This window comes from Monodelphis domestica, chromosome 8, assembly GCF_027887165.1.
Source record: "Monodelphis domestica isolate mMonDom1 chromosome 8, mMonDom1.pri, whole genome shotgun sequence".
Taxonomy (NCBI): Eukaryota; Metazoa; Chordata; class Mammalia; order Didelphimorphia; family Didelphidae; genus Monodelphis; species Monodelphis domestica.
The window spans coordinates 63218443-63237032 of record NC_077234.1 but is presented as its reverse complement, the minus strand read 5'-3'; the positions used below and the strand labels follow the sequence as shown (position 1 = coordinate 63237032).

The following is an 18590-nucleotide window of genomic DNA, read 5'->3' as shown; positions in this document are numbered from 1 at the left end:
TTTGTCCTTTAGTCATTTGAGATAATCTGGTAGGTATGAGATAGTATCTCAGAGTTGTTTTTATTTTCATTTCTCTGATCAATAATGATTTAGAACATTTTCACATATACTTATATATAGCTTTGATTTCTTTGACTGAAATGTCTGTTCATATCTTTTGATCATTTATCAATTGGGAAATGACTCATATTCATATATTTGACAAAAGTCTGTATAATGCTTTAGATATTAGACTTCTATCTGAGAAGCTGTCCACAAAATTTTTCCCAACTTATTGCTTTCCTTCTAATCTTGGCTACATTAGTTTTATTTATACAAAAACTCTTCAATTTAATGTATTCAAAATTATCCATTTTACATTTCACAATGCTTTCTGTTGTTTATTCATAAATTCTTCTCCTATCCATAAATATGATAAGTAATTTGTTCCCTGTTCCAATTTGTTATATCTCCTTTTATACCTAGGTCATGCATGAATTTTGATCCTATCTTAAAAATGGTGTGATATTGATCTATATCTGGTTTCCACCAAACTGCCTTCCAGTTTTCCCAATAATTTTTACCAAAGAATTAATTCTTATTCCCAAAATATGGAAATTTACCTTTGTTAAACCTAAGGTTATCATGATCTTTTAAGAGTGTTCATTATGTGTGTCTATTCTGTTTCTCTGATCTCCTTTTCTCTTTCTTAGCCAGTATGAGATAGTTTTGATAATTGCTACTTTATAAAACAGTTTGAAATCTGACACCACTAGACCTCCTTCTTCAGTCTTTTTAAAAATTTCCTTTGGTATTGTTGACATTTTTTCCAAATGAGTTTTATTATTTTTTCCATAGTTCAGTAAAATAAAATAAATATTTCTGTTCATTGGAGTAACAATAGCATGATTATTGCTGCTAATAAGAATAACACCAACAATAATTTTTATTATTTTAGTCCATACTAACTTGTGGGATTCATTTTGTCCTGATTAAAGAGATCTTAGTGATTGATAGTGATTGAGACTCTAGAGGTCATGTATTCTGAAAGGTTACTGATACTGGTTTGTTGGAATAGGGAAGCAGGATATCAAGAAATGTAAAAAATAAGGGCAATAATGAGTAGTATGACTCTTGATGATACTTATGCTTGTGACCATCTAACCAGTTCTATGTTGTCTATTTTGCATTTTTGGTTAATGGCTATAATTTATATAGTTGAAATTGTATTTTTCTATACAAATCTCAATAATTATATAATGTTTTTAACCATTTAAAGACACTGGAGAGCAATGTGGAAAGAATGGTGGGCCCAGAGTCTAAAACGGAGGTGGATTTGAATTCTGTTTCAGACAGTAACTGTATGACTATGGCCAAGCCATTTAATCATTTTTATTCTGTTTCATTTAGTTTATGGGAGCATTTCTATCTTAAGTTATTATATTCCAGAGTTGCTGTGGAAAACACAGAAGATATGTATTTAAATGAGATAATATAAATTAGTGTGATATAAATTTTGTTGTCCAGTCATTTTTCAGTCTTGTGTGACTTCATGAATCCATTTTTTTTTTTGCCAGATATACTATAGTGGTTTTCCACTTCCTTCTGTAGTTCATTTTACAGATGTGAAAATTGAGGTAAACAGAGTGAAGTGACTTGCTCAGGGTCACATAGTTAGTAAGTGTTGAAGGCCAGGTTTGAACTCAGGAAAATGACTCTTCCTGACTCCAAATTCAGAATTTTATCCACTGTGCCACTTAGCTGAATATAAAAAAAAAAAATATATTCCCTGCCTTCCAAATGCTTTCCTCTGACTTGTTATACTTTTTAGGAACTGACATTTTCATTTGTTTGATGAAAAAATAAAAGGAATGGCTAGCTTTTAAGTCACAGAGATATTTCAAATTGACTTTAATGGAACCTCTAGATCCACATCTGCAATGAAAACAGTACTGCCTGGATATTTAACTTGCAATTCCTTTAACTTCTAAGAAGAAATTAGAAATGTTCTCTATTTAAAGCAAGCACACAAAAGTTGTTATATTTATTTCTTACTGCCTTTGAAATCACATATTTTGATTTACTAGACAAAGAAAAACTTGTCTAGTAAATAGCAATCCACAAATGGAGTCTATTTAACCTGGAAAGGCTATCGATAGTGTTTCTGTGTGGAATGTACAAGCCATGGTTTTGGCAATCCATGGTATGCAAAGCATTGATATAAAAACGAGAGAACGGAGAAGAGATGATCGCAAGACCCCTCTAGTAATAAGATCTTAAGCTCCAATGATCATTGTAAAAATTGGATCAGAGTTTCTGAAGCTGGTCCTTCTTGAGAAGACACTCTCTAAAATATCTCTTGTACATGAGTTGAAATGAGATAATTAGAAAAATGGAATGTCTTACTGCTGCTAGGAAGAAATAAGCCCAATGGTTTAAACATTTTGGGAATTCGTAGCCTAATTTCTGATTCAGAATGTGATCTAAGCCTGGAGTCACCATTAGCATCTTTTGTCCCCTAGTCCTGTGCCTTAAATGGAATTTATCAAGGGAATGCTAACTGGGAAAAAAAGAAAAAGAAAAAAAAAACAACCTGCAAATGCAAAGTGCTCATATAAGGACTCTTCTTACCTGAATTGACTTTACTTCCTTGAACGATATTGGGGAATGGGTATTAGAAGGGAAAATGCAACCATCAAGTCTGCTATTGCAAAGTCTAAAAAGTTTGTTTAGACATTGGTTAAAGAGGTTTATTACTTACTTATTTGTGAAAGCCCATCTCACAAATAAATGAAGCTAATTTCAAATACCCATAAGCTTTGTTAATAAATCTTAGTATGTAAATTGATGAAAATGGTTGTGTTTCCGTCTATATCCCAGAGTTTTGGTTTTATGTGAGTATTCTTACTACTATGACCAATATGGACGTATGTTTTACTTGTATAACTCAGATCAAATTGTTTACCATCTCTGAGGGGAAACAATTTGGATCTTATAATTTAGGAAAATGTTGAAAATTGTTATAGCATGTAATTGGGAAAATAAAATATCTTTGAGGAGGCAACTGGGTGACTCAGTGTATTGAGAGCCAAGCCAAATGATGGGAAGTCCCGGGTTCAAATGTGACCTCAGACATTTCCTAGCTATATGACCCTGGACAAGTCACTTAACTCCCATTGCCTAGCCCTAACCACTCTTCTACCTTAGAACCAATACACAATATTGATTCTAAGGTAGAAGGTAAGGGTTTAAAAAATAAAATAAAATATCTTTGAATAGTTTAAAAAAATTATTGTCCTAGAAGGCACAATGTTCTCCAGGAACAACTTGCTTGTGAAATCAAGTGGAGAGTTTAGATTCTTTCTCTCTTGAAATTATTATGAATTACTTTCTATTTACCTTCATGAGTACATGTTATGTACTTCCAGTAGATTAGAGGATTTTTGAGGGCAGGGGATATTTCATTTTTGTTTATGTAGTTCCATTACTTAGCATAATACCTGGCACGTGTTAGTTCTTTAATAAACTCTTGTTAAATTAACCAGAGTGGGACTGTGAATGCCTAATGGTGACTAGTTGAGCTTATGAGATATCTAAACTGTATTTTGTTGTATTTTTTAACCCATTTCCAAGAATCAGGCCATCTGGATTTTGAAATTTTGTGCGAGATTGACGTGATTGGCTTTCATTCAAGTTTTTGCTTATTATGGACAGCTTGATATTATCCAGAAATACCCTGGCAACAATCTAACTACTATATATTAAGTGAAACAAGGGAGCAAATCTGAGCACAGGGTACTTCTCATTGAATATGTTTTCTGCTGGGTTAAAGCTTTTCCAATAAAACAAACTTTTACCCCCTAATGCTGCTCTTCCACCACCAATCGAATATGATCTGGAAGATGTATCTTGATTGCAGCAAAGCAGCGGTGACAGAAAGGGCTACTTAGCCTGATTAGAAACAGCTCTATTCCCTGTGGGTGCTCCCAAGGGATCTATACAAGATTATATTTTCTATTTAAAAGTGACAGTCAGAATTGAAATGAGATTACCCCTGGATCTTTTTTTTTAATATGCAACTGTATTTACATATTTGCACTTAATTAATTCTTTGCCTTTCTAGATTCCACTCTATCAGTCTTCAAAATGAATCAGAAAAGTCCAGAAAACATTTGGTCTAGCTATTAAGATGATAAATTGTTAATAATAATAACAATAAAACAATCTGTGCTCTTGTGCTAAATGTTACTTGTGGAACAGAGGCTGATGATATCTGCAACTGAATTTGTTAATATTGTTAAATTATAGCTTTCTCTCAAAGACACTCATATAATGAGTTCTTATCAGAAAAATGCTACATATTGCACAAATCTTGTCTCTTAAATAGACCTTATGGAATTATGCTTTACTTTGGACTTTGAACCTCAGTGGGTGTAAGGAAAACATAATCTGATGGATTCATTCCATCTTGTTTGATGTGACACATCCCTTTCTTTGCTCACAAAAAACTTTCATTTATGTGGCTTGTTGTCTAATCAAGAAGTTCAGAAAAACAGTAATAAACTGTATTTACCCAGAAAGTCATGTTGTATTATTTAAAACCATTAGGTATATTGGAAAAGTTAGCTTGTGGCATCCTTAGAGCAGCATAAGGAAACAAAGGACCATCCATTTCCTCTATGCCCCACCTTTCACCCCATACACAAACATACACACCACAAATATCCTCCTCAAAAGCATGCCTTAAATTGGAGCCTGGAAAGGTCTTGCTGGACAAAGTCAGCTGACCTGATCTGATCTGATCTGAATTCCTGACCTAATTTTGCTCTAAGACTTAGGGATCCTGCAGAGAAAACAAGGTTAATGTGCCGATAAGGGAGGGAGATTAAACAGCAGAAAATGCCTTAATAATCTTCTCTAATTTCTGTTTCCTCTTGGGTTTGTGATTAGTTCAAATCACTATTTTCTGAAAATCACTTCAGAGGATCAGAAACTGTTTGGTCTGTCTATGTGAAAATAGGTGAGGCACTGATTTTAAAGGAGAGAAAAAGTAAAAGAAAAAGCAGAGAGATAGCAATAGGGGAAAGGAAGGAAGAAAGAAATGAAGGAATAAATAAGGGAAGGAAGGAAGGAAGGAAGGAAGGAAGGAAGGAAGGAAGGAAGGAAGGAAGGAAGGAAGGAAGGAAAGGAGGAACAAAGGAACAAAGAAAGGAAGGAGGGAAAGAGGAAAAGAAGGAAGAAAAAAGGAAGGAAGAGAGGAGAGGAGGGAAGGAGGGAGAGAAGAAAGGAAGGAAGGAAAGAAGGAAGAAAGGAGGGAAGAAAGGAAGGAATGAGGGAAGAAAGGAATGAGGGAAAGATGGATCAAAGTAAGGATAGAGGGAGGGAGAAGAGTTAAATATAGCTAGCAGTTGGATATTTTGTACTTTGAATAGAGTTACATTTACAGGGAAATAGTTCTTATTCATAGGAACATAAATTTGGAAGGTGTTAGTCAATCAATTATCTAATTCAAATCTTGTTTGTGGGCTCCTCATCTCCCTGAAAGTGATCATACAAATGACAAGAACAGGGATAATAGTCTAAGAATCAAATTCTTTTGCCTATTGATACATTTATGAAAGTGAATATGGGAAGAACAAATACAAGAATTCCTTCATTAGAATATAAACTCTTTGAGGAATGGGGCTATTGCTATTTTTGTATTCTAGAGAATCTATTAGTGACTGACACATCAGGGATATTTAAAAAATATTTGTTGAATGAATGTGTGAATAAGTGGGTGAATGGAGTTCTGTGACTCTGGAAGCCTATTGGGTTTCATTCTTCAGAGCTTCTAGAGGTTAGACTTTTTTTCCCCACAGGGGGGAAAAAGATCCAAGAGATTAACTTTGTATTTCATGAAACGGATTCACAATTTTAGTGGACAACATATACAAACATACATACTCACATGTATAAATAAATATATATATATATGTGTATATATATATATGAGCTTATACCACATCCTAGAATAACTTTAAATATTTTCATTGTTAAAATTGCCTTGAAATGCTCTATTTTTGTCTTGTGCTTCCCCTCTACAATAGTACCCTCCCTGAATTTTAAGGTTGCATCATGAAAAGACAACTGTAGTTAGTCTTTCAAAAAGCAGATCCTTTTACTAGGGAGTTTCCAGAATATTCCTCTCCTACCTTAGCAAAGATGCCATATTTTAGAAAGCTCAATTCCTGGCCTTTATTTGAGGTTAACAGACAGATGTTGACCACAGTTAGGCCTTTCGCAAAAACCACTCAGGGTAAACGCCAACAGAAATGGGCCAGTCAGTCAGCATCAGAATTAAGCTTTCATAATGAGGAAGGAATGGCAGTGAACAGATGTCAGTGGTTACTCAGCCCCCACCAAAGCAGAATGAGTGATTGGTGACCCATTGGAACTTTCAAGGTAATATTTCCTCTAGAAATGGTTTTAAATGTTGGAGAGATGTCTATAGATTAGTTGAGGCACTAGTTTCTTTCTCTGCCTATGGCTGATGATACTCTAAGCAGAGTAGAGGATAGTCTTAATCTTCAACTAAAGGACAGCTATTGTAAAATGTTCAAAAGGGCAGATAAGGATAAGAAATTGTTATGGAAGAACTCAGGCATTTCTTTTCACTACTAAAAATGCATCCTGGCTAGAGGAATGTATCTGGCACAACAAGCAAAAATGCCAGAGTAAAATATAAGCAGCCTGATAAATTTCCTACAAAAGCCTCTCTCAAAATTTAAAATAGCTTCAAGGAGACAACTTCATTTCCAATTTCCAATTCACCTTGAATTTCATTTTAATAATTTATGGAAATAGGGGGAATGACTGTTGGCCAAAACATATGTGTCTCCATTAATTTTGCCCCTCAAACAAATGCCTTTAGTGGGAAGCTGTGCTCAGAAAACTGCCGATTTGGACATACATGACAGAATATTCATGCTTGGCTTATAATATGCTTAGAGCAAGACCTCCAGGAAGAATATGAGAAAGGAGAATAGAAATTAATGCTGGTTTTGATAAGGAAAAAAAAATTCTGTAAGCCAAGTTATATTCTCATAAGAGACAAGGGTTCAACATCATGTTTTATTGGAAGCAGATTATTATTATTTTCTTGGTAAATTTCACTTTATACATTTCAGCCCTGGCTAAAGTGCAGGATTGGAAAAATGCTAGTATTTTAATTAGAAGATAAGTTTTTTAGCAACTTTGAGGGTCTCCAAAGGTATCATTATTAGGACTCATCATTTTCCTGATAGCTATTGCATACTTACTCCCCTCTTGTCCCCCTTTTTAATCCTTTCTTTTTGTCTTAGTAAAACCTCTAAGACACAAGGGCAAGGGCTAGGCAAATTGGGGTAAATGACTTTCCTAGGGTCATACAAGTAAAAACTGTTAGATTTGAACCCAGTTCTTTCCATATCCACTCTTGACTCTCTATCCACTGTGCCACCTAGCTGCCCCTCCAAAAACTTAAAAAATGGAAACTGTGATTCCATATCTCAAAAAATATTCCTCTTATTCAGTTCACTTATAATTCCTGGTCAAAGAGAGTTTTCTGAGGCAGAAAGAAGTTCAATGATTGTCTGTAACCATGCAGTGATAGGACATGAAGCCAGATCTTCCTGACTCCTAGGTTTCCAAACCTCTAATTTTGATATCATAATGCTCCTACCTACTCCTTTTCTGTACATTTCTTTTATTTCATTTTTTATTGGATTTATGGTTTCATCAGTATATATAGCTCTCAATGAGGAAGTTAATCTACCCATGAAGATGGTTAACTTGTCTAAAACTTGTAGTGTTCAAGAATTGCCTGGGTTATTGGGATGTGAATGGACTTGATCAAGGTCACACAGCTGGCATGTGTAGGAGGTAGTATTTTGGATCCTGAGCTCTTTGGGGGCAGCTAGGTGGCTCAGTGAATGGAAAGCCAGGACTTGGTCTGAGACTTCCTGCATTCAAATCTTTCTTCAGACATTTCTCAGCTGTATGACCCTAGGCAAGTCACTTAACCTGGCCATGAACACCCTCTGCCTTGGAACTAATGCACAGCCTTGATTCTAAGACACAGAAGGAAGGTAAGGGTTTAAAAATCTATATACATTGTGGACTCCTTGAGGGCAGTGGCTATCTTTCATTTCTTTCCTATTCCTTTTGCTATTCACAATCCTTGAAACATGTTTTGTTGTTTTTGTTTAGTCATGTCTGACTCTATGTGGCTGGATTTAAGGTTTTCTTGGCAAAGTTACTAAGTGGTTTGCCATTTCCTCCTTTAGTTCTTTTTATAATGAAGAACTGAGGCAAAGAGGGTGAAATGACTTGCCCAGGGTCACACAACTAATAAGTATCTGGGGATCTGTAATTTGTAATTGTTTAAAAAAAAAGGATCTTTAATAGGTATTTAATAAATGTTTATGGCACTAAACATTGAACTGACCCAGGTTTTCCTGCTCCAACATTGCCTCTTGCTCCATGGCACAAGACCAACCCTAATTATTTTTTAAAAATCTCTTTCCCTGTAATATTGCCATTTCCACATAAAATACTCCTTTTATGTATCTGCCACCCTATCCCCATCAATTAAAGACATTTTATGAGGACAAAAAATTAGGAACACTTAAACAATAAAACCCCAGAAGAATGTTTTGAAAATAGAAAATAAGAAATAACTAAATTATACGTAAGGACACTAAGCCCAAAGCATAATTAGTATATTATTATTTTAATAAGGCCTGGCACCTAGTAGGCACTGGTTAATTAACTTAATGAATCTTACACCACCTCAGTCTTTGTTTCTACCTCCATGCCACAGGCTGAATGAAGTAAACAAACTTTTCATCCATAATGTTTTCCACTAAAGAATTCCAAAGACGGTACTTCTGCCTCCCTCATAGCTTTTAAACTTAGAACACAGATAAGTTATGTCATGCAAGAAGCATAAAGTACAGGAATTAGATAAGACTTTTTATTGTTCTTTTCATTTTGGGGAAGAATGAAACTCCTTTGAGTTAGTGGATTAGGCTTTTACCAGCAGAGATGACAACTTAGGAACTATAGAATTTGTGGGGTAAGGACAGGGGAATAAATCATAGCATTGCCAATTAGCGTCGGTTGGGCACTTTAAACTCTCTTAAGTCTTCAGCAGAGCGCATTATAGAACTCTATGCATGGTAAAGCTGACATTAGACTCACCTCTATTAGCAATTTATGGGTAGATTTTCTTCATAAATATATGATTGTTCTGTCTAACATATACTTGAAGACACTATAGCACTGCGTCCTAGTCAAAGCCATGGTGTAGCAAGTTGATTTTTTATGCTTGGTTGTGGGAATTTGTAACACTTCCAAAACTGATACTTTTGCCTTTAGAAATATGATCTGAAGTATTCTAAATTTGGGGACGGTCTTCAAAAGAATTGATGGATGCTCAGTGGGTTTCCCTTGGAGTGTGATTTTGTGCTTTATGGGCACTTGAAAACATAGGAAAGTTGTTTTCTGTTCAGGGGAGGAGATGCTTTAAGTTAAGATTTTGACTTATCTTTGGCACCTCTTCCAGCCACATATATGATGGCCATTATGGACAAGGAAATATGGGCATATAAATATAAGTATTCATATACAAACTCAGAGCCACACATGCCCACATGCTCACAGATACCTTTGACTGCTGACATATAGTCATCAATATTTCTTTTATCCTTTCCTCCCAGTATTTTGCCTACATTTTCATTTCTTCCCCTCCTAAAGTCCTTAAAATGAAAAGAGAACTAAAAGGATTCTCTTGTATGAAGAGAATTTACATGATTAGAAAAATGACACTTTTCATATTAATTATTAAACTTTTAATAATTTTAAATCATTTTAAAAATTATTGAATAAATTAAATAAAAAATTATTTTATAAAGATAGGGAGACCCATATAGTGGACTGATGATGTTTTCCTTTGAGGGAATATTTAATATCACTGAAGGAATGCATGGTGTTCCAAATTCAATTATTTAATCTTTTCTTTCACAAAAGTCTGTTTTGCAGGAATAAGTCTCACTTCGTAAGAGGGCTTTGTGGTTTCAAGGAAAGTACCAGGAATTAATTCCATCTTGGAAAAGGAATGGCTCAATTAGCCTTGCCTTGAGGGAAATGTTTAGGTTTTCAAAACCTGGTTTTGTATTTTGCATTTAGGCAAAAGCTAGATATGTCAACTATAAATGCATCCTTTGATATCAGGTCTATTATTAGGTCTATATCAATACTCCTATCTATGTATATATATATACACATATAAAGTCATTGGGATGAATTGCTACTTTCAAAGGAGGCAGCATGGAAGAATGGATTGAGGGAGGAAGCTGTGGAAATATGGATTTAAGTCTCAGTGTACCCATACAACTTTTAAAGATGAAAAATTATAGATCAGGTGCAGAATGACATTATGTTAAGTGTGTGTGTGTGTGTGTGTGTGTGTAAAATACATATACCTGCACTAAATCAAAGAAATGGATATTTCAAATTATATATTAATAAGTGTGAAATATATGATTGATCATCAGGGTTCTGGAGTTGGAGTTGGCCCTTGCATTGTTCATAATTTTTAAGTCTCTTACTATTGATTTTCTTTGGAATGTTATTGTAAAAAATTTTTTTACTCATTTTTTTGCATCTGTTCAAAAAATCCTTCTATATTCATCTGAATCCATTCCTCTCATAATTTCTTCCAGTGCACTCTCCCATTGTATTCATTTCATGTTTATTTATTCATTGAATAGATTCATTTTATAATTTGTTCAATCACTGATTAACTTTCTTTCCCATTCTAAGATTTTTTTTTAATAAAAAGTGCTGTTAAAATATTTTGGAATATATGGGTACTTGAATTTTTTTTATTTTATATCTAGTGTTATCATTATATAAAAGAATATATGCCATTTGATGACTTTTTTTGGGTATAGTTCTCAATTAGATAACCAGATATTATATGTATTCTGTAGTTTCTATGAATAGGATTTTCTTTTCTATTTATTTCTGCTTGGATTTATTAGGTTTACACACAGAGACAAGTAATTTTTTAGATTGATTTCATATCCTGCCAATTTATTGAAGTTATTATTTCAAATTTCAGTTTACTTTTTATGGTTGTCTCAATAAGCCTTTTTGTGATCTATAAAATTGATTATCATGTTTCATCCTTGCTTATGTTTATTTTGTCAATCTGTTTTAATTTTCTTATCATTATATCTAAAATTTCTACAACTCTATAAGATAATAGTAATAGCCATGATCATTTTTGTTTTATCCCTGATCTTTCATAAAGGTCAGTAGTTTTTCTCCATTATACAAAATGGTAGTTGCTGGTTTTACGTAGTTTTCACTTTGTATGTAAAGGAATGGACAATTTATACGTTTGTTTCTTAATGCTTTCAGTGTGTGTGGCCCCTTTCCTAAAGAACATGGAGGAGAAGGGAATAAAATGTGATTTTATACAAAGGAAGATATTTTTATTTAGTATGAATAGATGTAAGGTATCACTCTTATGGAAAAAATATTGATATCTTAAAATAACTATATTTATTAAAAAAAATACTTTCCTTTATTAGTTCCAAAAATTTCCAGCATTAGTAAGTAAGGGCTCAGTAATGGCGGTTAAGTGACTTTCCCAGTATCACAGAGCTAGGTAGTGCCTGAATCCATATTTGAACTCAGGACTTCCCATCTCCAGGCCTGGCTATTTACTGAACCACCTCACTGCCTCCAAGAACTTATTTAAACTTAAATTGCCAAAAAATGAAGAAAGAACTTTCTTTATGGATTTTGGAAAATTTTAGTAATAAAATTACTTTTAGTGTAGATTTGAAAACTTGATATAATTATCAACAATGTGAGGGGATATCTCATTAATATAGAGACAATTTAATATTAAAGAGGCAAAGAATTATCTTATTTATTGAAATTTAGAGAAATGTGAGTGTGATGAAACCCATATTTCATACTTTCAGTAAGGGCTGATCCATAAAGGAGGAATATATAAAGAGCACTAAAAAAGCACTGATGCCATTGGGAGGTTTCTGGAATAAGGCATGATGTCTATCTCCTTTAATTTACATACATGTATTTTATAGCTGAGTGTAAATCTAAGGAATTAAAAATCAAATAAACATTTGGAGACTTCAGTATGACTTTGGAAGAGCTATCGATGTGATAGGAGAAATGTGGGGAGTTGTAATTTTCCAAGTGAAAGGAAAGACATTGAGAGTCAGGAGGCTCCCGTTTACACCACTGAGAATAGCAACAGAGAAGGTCAAGACGCATTTGGTAGGGAGAAGTGAGGGAAGAGGAATATGAGAAGAGTTGAAGACATAGCAAGGTCGCAGGAAAGCTGCAAAGGAAGTGAGCTGGGAGAAACATTTAGCTATATGATTTCTGATTGGTTTTGAGAAAATTGGCAAGACTGGCTGAGAACTCTAGTGACAACTATTGCCCTTCATTGCAACTTCAAGTTGGGGAACGGTGAAGCTTTTCATGAAGATCTGTTGCTTTCAGTTGATTTTGTAATATGTTAGAGAAGTATGTTAGAGAGCACCATATCTATGAGTACATAATATTCTCATCTGGTTTATATGGACCAAATATAGCCAGTTTGATGAGGTCAAAGTTTTCTGGCTTAAAGAGAACTGGCATTCACATTAAGAGTTAACTCTTTGGGAATGCCTTTCCAAGGATGGCAATGAATTAAAGAGTTTATAAAAACTACTTTCAAGTAGAGAAAAGAAGAGGATTTCTCTATCTGATGACTAGTGAGGATTGAGTCAGAAACTGAGCTAGAAGCATTTTATTTATTTAATAAATGTAATTTATTATTATAAATTTATTTATTTTTTCTTTTATTTTCATGAAAACATTTATGAATGACCAAGTAGCAATGAAGCCTATAGTCTAGAATTGTGGGTTGCCCTAAATACACAATTTTTCTTCCCTTGCAGGTTTCCTTCCCTTCAGAGTTCTTTTAATGGTGTGCCCATTCTTCAAAATGACATTGTTGGAAAAGAATAGCATGGCTTTACATGTACATTGTGTTGTGTTTTATTACTTATTTTTAAATTTCATATCTTAGCATCTATGATATTATTTTACATTATAAAGGAAATGGATGCACAAACTCTAAAAGCATCATTTCTATGAGTGACTTGTAGTCATAGAAAGTACATTGGATGGGGATTTGACAGGTAGAGTGGTATTTAGGAAAATCTATTTTCCTTCAAAAGGGTTATGCCAGGATATTAGAAGGGTTTGAATGTAACTGCATGGTGGCAGTGGTCTAGCTCAAGGGTCCTTAGCACTGTTGGCATGAAAGCAAGTCACGGGATGCAGCCCAAATGAGAGAGAAGTGGGAAGAAGATTTCATTGGGAGACATGAAAGGGACAAGAGGATTGGAATATCTACTTCTGGAATACAAGTAGAGTATTTCACATACGTAAGAGAAATGTGAGGCCCTACAACCTTCACAGAAGAGATAGAGCAGATAGCTTGGATCATGTATCCAAATCAAGGTAGAGGATTGGTGCCGATTGATGTCATGAATGCTTAAGAAATAAGACATTATTTATTTATTTAATTCATTTTAATTTATATTATTATTTATTAAGAAATAAATGACAAGTTGATATTCAAACACCCTCTGAATAGGGGAAAAAAAAAAACCAAACAAGTCCCTCCATTATTGTAGACTTTACTTTGGAGAAATTTAGAGAATTTGAGTTTCCCCAGAAACTTCTGCCTTTATCGAGGTGGGAAGACTACTGATGTCTTTATAGTACATCACACATATGCACAAAGATGAAGAGCTATTGCAATTTTTACTGTCTCACTGGGTGACTTCATCTACTCGCATAGGTTCCATTATTATTTCTGTGTAAATGATTTTCAGAACTATCTTTCTAGGTCTAATCTCTGCCAAAATATAACGATGCATCTTTTACTGTATTCTTACCTTCTCTCTTAAACTTAGCATGTCCAAAACAACTCGTCTTTCCAATATCCTTCTTCCCTGAAACCTTCCTCCTTCTGAACTTCCCCCTTATTAATATTGAATATCATTCTCTTCTCAGTCGTTGTGACTCGTAACCTTGGTATCATCCTTGATTCTTCACCCTTAAACAAGTGAAGAAACATTCATTAAATTCTTAATATGTGCTGGGCACTGGGCTACATTCTAGGAAACAAAGAATGACAAGGGCAAAAATAGTAATCCCTGCTTTCAGGAGCTCCTAATCTAATGGAAGAGACAGCATGCAACAGATAGTATAAATAGATTAAAATGAAGATTATTCATGGAGGGAAGATACCAGAATCAAAGGGAAATTACTAAAGGCTTCTTTTAGTAGTGGCAGTGGACTCTCTCACGTATCTGATTCAGTGCTAAATTTTGATATTTCTGCCATTAAAAAATTTATGAGGGGCAGTTGGTGGCTCAGTGGATGAAGAGCCAGACCTAAAGAGGAGAGGTCCTGGGTTCATATATGACCTGAGATACTTCCCAGCTGCGTGACCCTGGGCAAGTCACTTAACCCCCATTGCCTAGCTCTTACCACTCCTTTACCTTGCAACCAATACATAGTTTTTACTCCAAGATGGAAGGTAAGTTTTAAATTAAAAAAAAAAAATCTATCCTATCTATCTCCTTTTCCACTCTTACAACCCCAACCCAGATCAGGTATGGTCTAATTTGGGTCATTCATATCTCTCCCTGTCCCTCACCATGCTACATTAATGCTCCACTGAGACACCAAAGTGTTTTTTTTTTTTCCTAAAGCATAATTCTGATCATGTCACCCTCTTCCCCAATAAACAAACAAAAACTTTGCCCATTAAGCTCCAGTGGTTCCCAATGATCTCTGAGATCAAACACAAAATGCTCTGTTGGGTTTGGAAAGTACCCAACAACTCTGGTCTGTTCTTAACATTTCCAGATGTTTGATCCCCTTCTGCCCTCCTCACCCTCCATGATCCAACCATGTTGGCCTACCTCTACTGCTTTGGACAGGGCATTCCATCTCTTTCTTTATCCCTCTGCACGGGCTATGTCTGGGGTCTGGAACGCTCAGCTCCACAAGCGCACAGGCTTCCGAATTTCCCCGACTTCCTTCAAGACAGCTTAAATTTCACCTTTTGCAGGAAGCGGGCTAGATGTAAACGCCTTCCCCTTCCAAGAGATTCCCTAGGCAAGACGTAAATATCTTGTTAGGTCTCTCCGTAGAGTGCACACTCATGGAGAGCAGGGGCTATTTGATGCCTTTCTTTTATCCCCAGATCTTAGCGCTGTGCTTGTTTAGAAATAGCTGGGTGGTTCAGTGGATAGAGCATCAAGAGTGGACAGAGGGAGTCCTGTTTAAAAAAAATCAGATGTTTCCTTGCTAGGAGACCCGCTGGGCAAATCACTTAAACCCAACTGCCCAGCCTTTATTGCTCTTCTGCCCTGAAACCAATACATAGTATTGATTCAAAGATGGAAGGTAAAAGTTTTAAAAAAGAAAAAAAAATCCACTGAGCCTCCCATATGTATGCCCCAACCTCCCTTTATTTTTACCAGTTAGTGAGTTTAATGAAGGACAATACGTGGCAGTTGGGACATTGGGCAAAAATGGCCTCCTCGACCCCCCTCCCCCAATAAGAACCTCTCCTTCCACAGAGGAGATTTTACAGAGTACCAGTTAGAAGTTTGATGGAGGATAATAAAAGGCAGTCAGGACACTGGTCATAGGTTATCCGTGGGGCTCCACTTGCCCTGGTGGTCAGCTATCAAAGAGGGAAGACATCATTTCGGAAACTGTCTGAGGCCAGATTTGAACCCTGGACTTCCTGTCTCCAAGCCTGACTATCCACTGGGCTACCTAGTGGCCCAATGGAGGGAGTCTTGTTTGTGTCTTCATGACAAAAATTTGTGTCCACAGGCTATTTCTATGACATCTGATGCTTTTACTATGTAAGCAGTATATTTTTTGTTGTTTTTGCATTAACTTCTTTAATGAAATACTTTAATTCAGTTCCCCTTTACTCCTTGAAGCCTAATCACACGTGCTGCTCACTCTTCCATTGATTTCTGGATAATAATTATATTTAAACTTAGGAAACTCTAGGGTTCCATGACTCACAGGCACTTATATCTATGTGTGTGTAAATATATTTGTGTCTGTATATGTATATTTTCGTTGCACCAATATATATGCATAAATATATTTAATTATAATATATAAACATTCCTATCTATATCTATACATATATGTATTGTCTATGTAGAGTATACATAATCGCAATCATTCAATTCAAGCAAATTTTAATGTGCTATGAATATACACATAAATAGGCAGACAGGAAGATAGATAGATGGATAGAGATAGGTGGATGGATAGATAGATAGATGGATAGAGATAGATGGATGGATAGATAGATAGATAGATAGACAGATGGATAGATAGATGGATAGATAGATGACAGATAAATAGATAGAGATAGATGGATAGATAGATAGACAGACAGGCAGATAGATGGTTAGATAGATGGATGGATGGATAGATAGATAGATAGATAGATAGATATAGAGACCAACAGACAGATAGATAGATAGAGAGATAGATAGATAGATAGACAGATAGATGGATAGATAGATAAATAGATAGAGATAGATGGATAGATAGATAGACAGACAGACATATAGATAGATGGATAGATAGACAGACAGACATATAGATAGATGGATAGATAGATATAAAGAGAGACCAACAGACAGACAGACAGACAGTCAGATAGATAGAGAGATAGAGAGATAGAGATAGATGGATAGATAGATAGACAGACAGATATATAGATGGATAGATAGATAGATAGATAGATAGATAGACAGACAGGCAGGCAGGCAGACTGTCACATAGACACACAGACACACAGGTTGACAGAGAGCACAGTATAGTAAGATTGTGGGATTTGTCATCAGGAATCTTGGGTCTCAGATTTCACCCTTGATACTTAATATCTATATAACCACAGACAAATCACTTGAATTTTCTGGGACTCAGAAAATTTTTAAATACATATCTTTTAAGTTTTATAACTCTTGCCATTTGCATCAGAGGAGACAGTTCCCACATAGGTGAATTCCTGTATGTTCATCTTTCTATTTACACTTTGCTATGACATATATATATGTATACATAAATGAATTAAAATAATATTTAAGGAAAGAGTTATTTTATGTCTCATCTCCAAGGAGAAAATGTTCCTTTAAAATATACTGAATTTTTATAAAAAGTTATGTCATAATTTAGGAAGAAAAAGAAAAACAGAAGGGAACAAAAGTTTGCTGGGGAAAGTCTCTGCGTAATGATCATGGTGCATATATCCCCTTCCCTATGGGAAAAAGGAAAACTATTAAGAAAAAGCTTGAGGAGCACAGAAAACAACAAACATTTTTTTTAGAGAAGAAGAGTCAACTAAAAATTAACTGAAATGTTAACTTCAGGAAAATTTGGGGATATAAAATCAATTCACAAACTTCACCAATATTTCTATATGATATCAATAAAACCCAACAGGGAGAGATTACATTTCAAATAACTAAAGGATGTGTTGATTATATGCATATATATATATATATATATACACATGTAAACACATATAGATATATGTATGTGTATATATATACATATATGCAAACATATATAGATATATGTATGTGTGTATACATCCAATGAGAACATTTGTTTTGTTTTGCTTGACTACACAGACTTGCTACAAGGTTTTCCAGGAATTAATTTTTCTTTTTACCCCAATGGGACGTGGGAGTGAGAGGGTGAGAAAATTGATTTTTGTAAATTAAAAAAAATACACTAGAGTCATTACTTCAGATGTAGAATGTTGTATGCACTCTCAGGTGAGATCATTTAATTGACCTTATCAAAAAATCTCTCTCAGAATGGGAGTAATTTGGAAATATCTGAAATGTAATAATAAAACATGTCAACAAAACAACATAAAAGAAAGATTGAAGCTTTGAGTATATCAATCCTTTCTGCCAGACTATATTAGAAAAGATATGGAAATAATTTGTAAAATTGATAGTAAGATTTGAAGTTGTCTACCCGTAAGTCATAGTGGAGTCACAGAAATATAGAATTTTTGAAACTATCTTGTGTAGAACTTCATAATAAATTCTGGTTGTTCCAAAAGTGTTTTCCTAGCTTATTGTGGGATTGTAGTTTGTGGGAAAAGAAATGTGGATTTTGTCATGGACAGTTCCTTTAGTTTAAGGAATTATCTCCATTAGAGGCCTCATAATATTTTAACCTTCAAACTATCAGCATACAAATAGGAATAATACTTTTTACTTCAGTAGAAATCAAGTGAACTCCATGACAGCAGCACACATTCATTATCTTTTGTTTCAGGAAAATTGGTTCCTAGAAATTAGTTGTTTCAGGAGACATGTCATTCTACAACCTTTTTTCTTCTGTCTTTTTTTTCCCTTTTCTCTCTCTTTCTGTCTTGACTTTAAACATTTTTCCATCATCAAATATATTTCTAGGTTGTTGTTTTT

General features: G+C 34.6%; 1 protein-coding gene and 1 long non-coding RNA gene across 3 annotated transcripts in view; one reads left to right on the top strand and one right to left on the bottom strand.

Annotated features, from left to right (window-relative positions):
* NYAP2 (neuronal tyrosine-phosphorylated phosphoinositide-3-kinase adaptor 2) overlaps positions 1-18590 on the top strand; it is a 354745-nt gene that overhangs the window by 20813 nt on the left and 315342 nt on the right. The window lies entirely within an intron of this gene.
* Positions 13661-15847, bottom strand: LOC103095113 (uncharacterized). Its single transcript, XR_471979.3, has 3 exons — positions 15588-15847; positions 15027-15218; positions 13661-14152 (listed from the first exon to the last, which is right to left on the bottom strand). It is a non-coding gene; the product is annotated as an uncharacterized LOC103095113 (long non-coding RNA).